The sequence below is a fragment of the Pseudoliparis swirei genome, chromosome 3, assembly GCF_029220125.1.
Source record: "Pseudoliparis swirei isolate HS2019 ecotype Mariana Trench chromosome 3, NWPU_hadal_v1, whole genome shotgun sequence".
Classification (NCBI taxonomy): domain Eukaryota; kingdom Metazoa; phylum Chordata; class Actinopteri; order Perciformes; family Liparidae; genus Pseudoliparis; species Pseudoliparis swirei.
Window position 1 is genome coordinate 3,007,346 of NC_079390.1, and position 6,057 is coordinate 3,013,402.

A 6,057-nucleotide genomic window follows, 5' to 3' on the forward strand; every position below is an offset into this window, starting at 1 on the left:
TGAGAAGGGCGTGAGGACCAGGTGAAGGGAATGAGGGACTAACGAGGTGATCAGAGGCAGGTGAGAAGGGCGTGAGGACCAGGTGAAGGGAATGAGGGACTAACGAGGTGATCAGAGGCAGGTGAGAAGGGCGTGAGGACCAGGTGAAGGGAATGAGGGACAATCAGGTGAGGATGACAGGATCTGGAATGACAGGAGAGTTAATTAAACATGGAAGCAGGATGATTTACACTAGGAAGGTGGGGAATTCGTGACATATCTTCCCGGAGGAATGACTGATGGAGCCTCGCTGTGCTCAAATATAACCCAAATTATTTAAAAGACGTTTGAATCAGAACTATTTTGATTGCGGTGCTTCTATTTTTTTTTAAATGCATGAAACCTGAAAATCCTCCCAAATGTCAATTTTTTTTCTCCCCCAGATTTTTTTTTTATCTTCTCTAAATCTCAGTGACATTTAACATACACCGTAACATTCTGAGTCAGAAAAAAATCATTAATAGTCACGGATTAACGACGCTTACGTCTGTCCTCGGAACTATTAAGGCCATCCGGGGGAATCATTGATCACGTGCCTCGCTGTGTCGAGGCCAGGAAGTCGAGTTGGGATGAAGACGTAGATAGAGAAGTGAGAGCAGGGCTGATTTAAAACCCTTAAATAAGGGTCTCGGTGTAATTACTGACGAACGCCTCAGGTCTGTGACTTCAGAGTGAATTTCCATTTCCTGCTAAGTGGGGATTTTCTATTGCACGGCTCCACGGCCGCTCTTCCATATCCAGGTGGGGAAGTAGATGCAGATTTTTCTGCCGCAGCCACGGCAGACGCTGAGTGTTTTTAATTAGTGGATGTGTCCACGGTGTGTGTGGTGGTGTGTGTGGTGTGTGGCGGCAGGAAGGCCCGGTGTACGGCGAGGGGCTCGTGTACCGGCTCGTGAACGGCTTGGCGAGCGGAGAGGTTTGGCGAGTGGAGCTGTATATTCCCAGCCTCCACCCCCCTCGGTGATAGTGCTGGGCTAGTGCCATCGCCATGGCGATAGGGTGTGTGTGTGTGTGTGTGTGTGCATGAGTGTGTGTGTGTCTGGGGTGGTGTGGGATGTGTGTGCGTGTGTGGGAGGAGGAGAAGGGGGGGAGGGGGGGGGTGATGGCTGAGGCCTTTCATTATTAATGTGCACCGCGGCATCCTTACCTCCTCTGAGCCCGCACAGCTCACTGCCTGACCTGCCATCCAAGGGAGAGGAGGAGGGGGAGGGGGGGAGAGATAAAGAAAGAGAAGTGAGTCGGAGAGAGAGAAAGAGAGAGAGAGAGACACGGCACAACTATAGTGCGTGGTGTCAGACAAGACGCACGACTGGAAAAGAAAGTAGGAATTAATTCACGCGCTTTTAATTTCACGCTTACAAAAAAAAAGAAAGAAAGAAAGAGAGAGAGAGAGAGATAAAGATTTGTATTTCTCCAGTTTGGGGCGCGGTTGCAGGTGACTGTGGCTCCTGCCTGCTGAGGTGTAACAGCCCAGGGGCCTGAGGGGAGGGAGGAGGGAGGGGGAGGTCAGGTGGTGGTTGCGGTTGTCTAAATGCAGAGAGGAGGAGGAGGAGGAGGGCTGGGGGGGGGGGGGGGGCTGTGCGCACGGCTTGGTGAGCAGGCCTGTCACACCGAGAAAATCCTGGAATCTTATCGGCGCCTCGCAGACTCTGAGCCGCGCTGATCTACCTCACCCCTCATTGCCAGCAGACGTGCCCCCCCCCCCCCCCGCACAGGCCAGGGCCCCTTCCTCCTCGGGCCACCTTCCCTCCAACGAGAGAGAGAGATAGCAGGAACCGAGACGAGGTCCAAATTGTTGAGGTGGTGAAGAATGTCGCTTGTAAAAATGCAACTAACGGGAAGAACAAGCGTCGGCTGAGGAGTGACTCCCCCCCCCCACACACACAACTGCACCCTGAGGAGTGACCCCCCCCCCCCTCGACTGCACGACCACGAGGTCACAGAGAGGAACACAACGTGCTACGTGAGCATGTCAGAGAAAGAGTTTCTTCGAGTTGTTTTTTAAGCATATTCTTACTGAACAACATTGTCACCGGGCGGTTTAGATCTTTAGCATATTTAATTTCTTTGCATAGGCAAACATTACACAATGTGAATATATTGTGATCCGCTTGGATTTAGTTCATGTTAAATGTTATTAGTTGATGATTTATTTCGGTGTAATAAGGAATAAGCGTGAAGCAGTTTGTCTCTTTAGGGTTCACACTCTCCGTCTCTCCAAAGCAGCAAAGACAAAGGTATAAACACGATGTAACGACGTTAAAATATGTATTTTACATTGTGCATTATAGTCTGCAACTTTTTTATTTGGGTGAAAATTCATTTATCCCGAAAAATACTTTTAAGTTATCTGATTTCTCAAAGACGTTCTCCTGTTTATTCTCGTCAAGAAATATATCAGCAGGAAATAAATAATAATAAAAAATTAAAAAATACAACTATATATAATATATCATATATATATATAAATATAAAAATAATAATAATATATTATAATATATATATATAATAATATATATACAGTATATATACAGTATATATATTAAATAAATACATAAGTATTATAATTAATAATATCAGCAGGCTATTTTAGATTTTTCAGTAACATAAACATATGTATATATATATAATATAAATATATATAATATATATATAAATATATATATAAACAATAATAATAATATATTATTATATATATAATATATATATATATAAATATATATATTATAAATACATAAATAAATATTATAATTAATAATATCAGCAGGTTATTTTTGATTTTTCAGTAACATAAACATGATAAATGAACTTTGAATAAGTAACTTACAGTATGTCATTATCTTTGAGGCTATACACGATGCAGAACAGTATTTAGTAGTAAAAAGTATTGATAATACACGCCTTATCTTTCACGTACATGTTGAGATAGTTTACATGTCAATAAAGAAAAAGTCATGGCTATAATCTGCTAATTAAAAAAGAAAAACGGAAGTTTTCCCAAATGCAGAAACACTGAGCCACGAAATCAATGCAGCCAATACTCTTGATGAGTATTGATCTTTTTAAATTGGTGCATTCTCTATTTAATTGATCTGATAACTGTGTATAAAGAACTCGTAAGAACTCTGATGACGCGGATGAATTTAATGCACAATGATGCTTAACGTACTAAAAGCAACAGCAGCTGAAGCCACAGACTCAAAGTATCAACATTGTTATGAGAATGTACGAGCGGCCATCTTTTGAACTACAAAGTGGAATTAATTGTAGCTGTACAAGATACAAATGTGTATTTGTATTGCTGCCGCTCATATATTCATATTTTGTCAAATTTCTTCAGTAAAAAAATATTTTTTTTAGGTTGGGATACATTATTTTGCATTTTACATCAACTATGACTCTCTACGTACTTTAAATATTACTCTACATACTTTAACTATGACTCTCTACGTACTTTAACTATGACTCTCTACATACTTTAAATATTACTCTACGTACTTTAACTATGACTCTCTACGTACTTTAACTATGACTCTCTACGTACTTTAACTTTGACTCCCTACGTACTTTAACTATGACTCTCTACATACATCAACTAAGACTCTCTACGTACTTTAACTATGACTCTCTACATACATCAACTAAGACTCTCTACGTACTTTAACTATGACTCTCTTCGTACTTTAACTATGACTATCTACGTACTTTAACTATGACTCTCTATGTACTTTAACTATTACTCTCTACATACTTTAACTATGACTCTCTATGTACTTTAACTATGACTCTCTACATACTTTAACTATGACTCTCTACGTACTTTAACTATGACTCTCTACGTACTTTAACTATGACTCTATACATACTTTAACTATGACTCTCTACGTACTTTAACTATGACTCTCTACGTACTTTAACTATGACTCTCTACGTACTTTAACTATCACTCTCTACATACTTTAACTATGACTCTCTACGTACTTTAACTATGACTCTCTACGTACTTTAACTATGACTCTCTACGTACTTTAACTATGACTCTCTACGTACTTTAACTATGACTCTCTACATACTTTAACTATGACTCTCTACGTACTTTAACTATGACTCTCTACATACTTTAACTATGACTCTCTACGTACTTTAACTATGACTCTATACATACTTTAACTATGACTCTCTACGTACTTTAACTATGACTCTCTACGTACATTAACGAAGACTCTCTACGTACTTTAACTATGACTCTCTATGTACTTTAACTATGACTCTCTACATACTTTAACTATGACTCTATACGTACTTTAACTATGACTCTATACGTACTTTAACTATGACTCTCTACGTACTTTAACTATGACTCTCTACATTAACCCTTTAAGCACCGAGCTATTTTCAGGCCTCTGCTCGAAAACTTAAAAGGCTGTATCTCTGCAACCACTCGGGCTATTTGAATAATTTTTACATGTTTACAATTTTAAACACTTGATTTCTTCAGATGTGTACATAGCAGTCTATATGTTATTGGTTAAGAGTAAATGAGGTTGGCAAAGAACAAAAAGAAAAAAGTTTAAGGTCCGAATAAAAAGAAAAAGCCCTTTCAGGATGATTATTTCTTTGGAACGATGCAGTTGAAAGGTTTAAACCAAATCATTGTGCAATATGTAAATAATCTCTCTGTAAAGTTTGACTTTGAAAAAGTGAAGCAGAACAAAGTTCGAGAGGTTTTAGAGATTTCAGGCGAGGTCTCCAAAATGGAAATGTTGGCATATTTTGGATTTTTATTTTCTCCTGTACCAAACCATGTACTTCACTTGTATGTTACTCACGGCGTTCAATATATACAAATACAGATTATTCTGATAGCACCCAGCTAACGGGTCGCTGGTTCTGGAAACGTGCTGAGTGGGCCGAATTATGATTATTTGAGTTATTTAACCCTTGTGTTGCCTTCGGGTCAATTTGACTCGATTCAATGTTTCACCCTCCTGTCGCCTTCGGGTCAATATGACCCGATTCAATGTTTAACCCTCCTGTTACCTTTATATTTCCTAACATATTTTACCCTTGAGGTCAATATGACCCCAGCTATTAAAATCTCCAGAAAATTATTAGAATTAATATTGTTTTCCAAGTTTAAGTGTGAGGTACTTTATGTTTGTTTGTTGACTCCCGAAAGAACACCGACATTAAACATTGAATCGGGTCAAATTGACCCGAAGGCGACAGGAGGGTTAAATATTGAATCGGGTCAAAATGACGCGAAGGCAACACAAGGGTTAAAAAGAAAATGAAATGGCTGACTGATTCTGGTAGCCCAGGCTCTGTTGTTACATTTCATCTGCAACATTAATATATTATATATATATTTGCTTATTTTTTGTAGCAATAAAGACCCCAGACCCCATGGGGGGGTCTACGGTTTCTAAATGAAACTGTATTTAAACTTCTGATGACATCACAATGCCTCTCTGCTCAATAACCAATGTTGTTAAAATGATCTTGCAATGTCCAGCGAGGAGAAGCTTCATCACAATATGCATCTTAACTCATAAAATATGTCAAAATGACTTTTTAAATTCACAATACGCTTGACCTTTAAGCACTAAAGTCACGAGCCATCGAAGAAGAGGCCTTAAAAATATGTTTAAATGTGCATTGGTTTGTATGCTTGGGACAATAAGTCATTTTCAACCTCTCAAATGTTGATGTTTTCTATTCTTAGTGTTTCTCTGCTCAATATACATTTAGTAATCCAAAAAGACAAACACCTGACGTTAATATAAAGTTGTTTTTCCCGCCCTCCGCTCAGCCATTTGTTAGTCAATGTATACAGAAACCTCCGAATTCCCCGTGCAATTATATATTAGAAAATGCAAGAGCCGCGGTTCAATTAAGAAGCAAAGATCCATACTTTATGGAAGCGCCGTTGAGTGTGCAAAAGGGAATGGATTTTAAGTGTAGCCAGATTAATATACACGCCCCATAAATAGGACGGGAAACGGGGATTAAAATGTA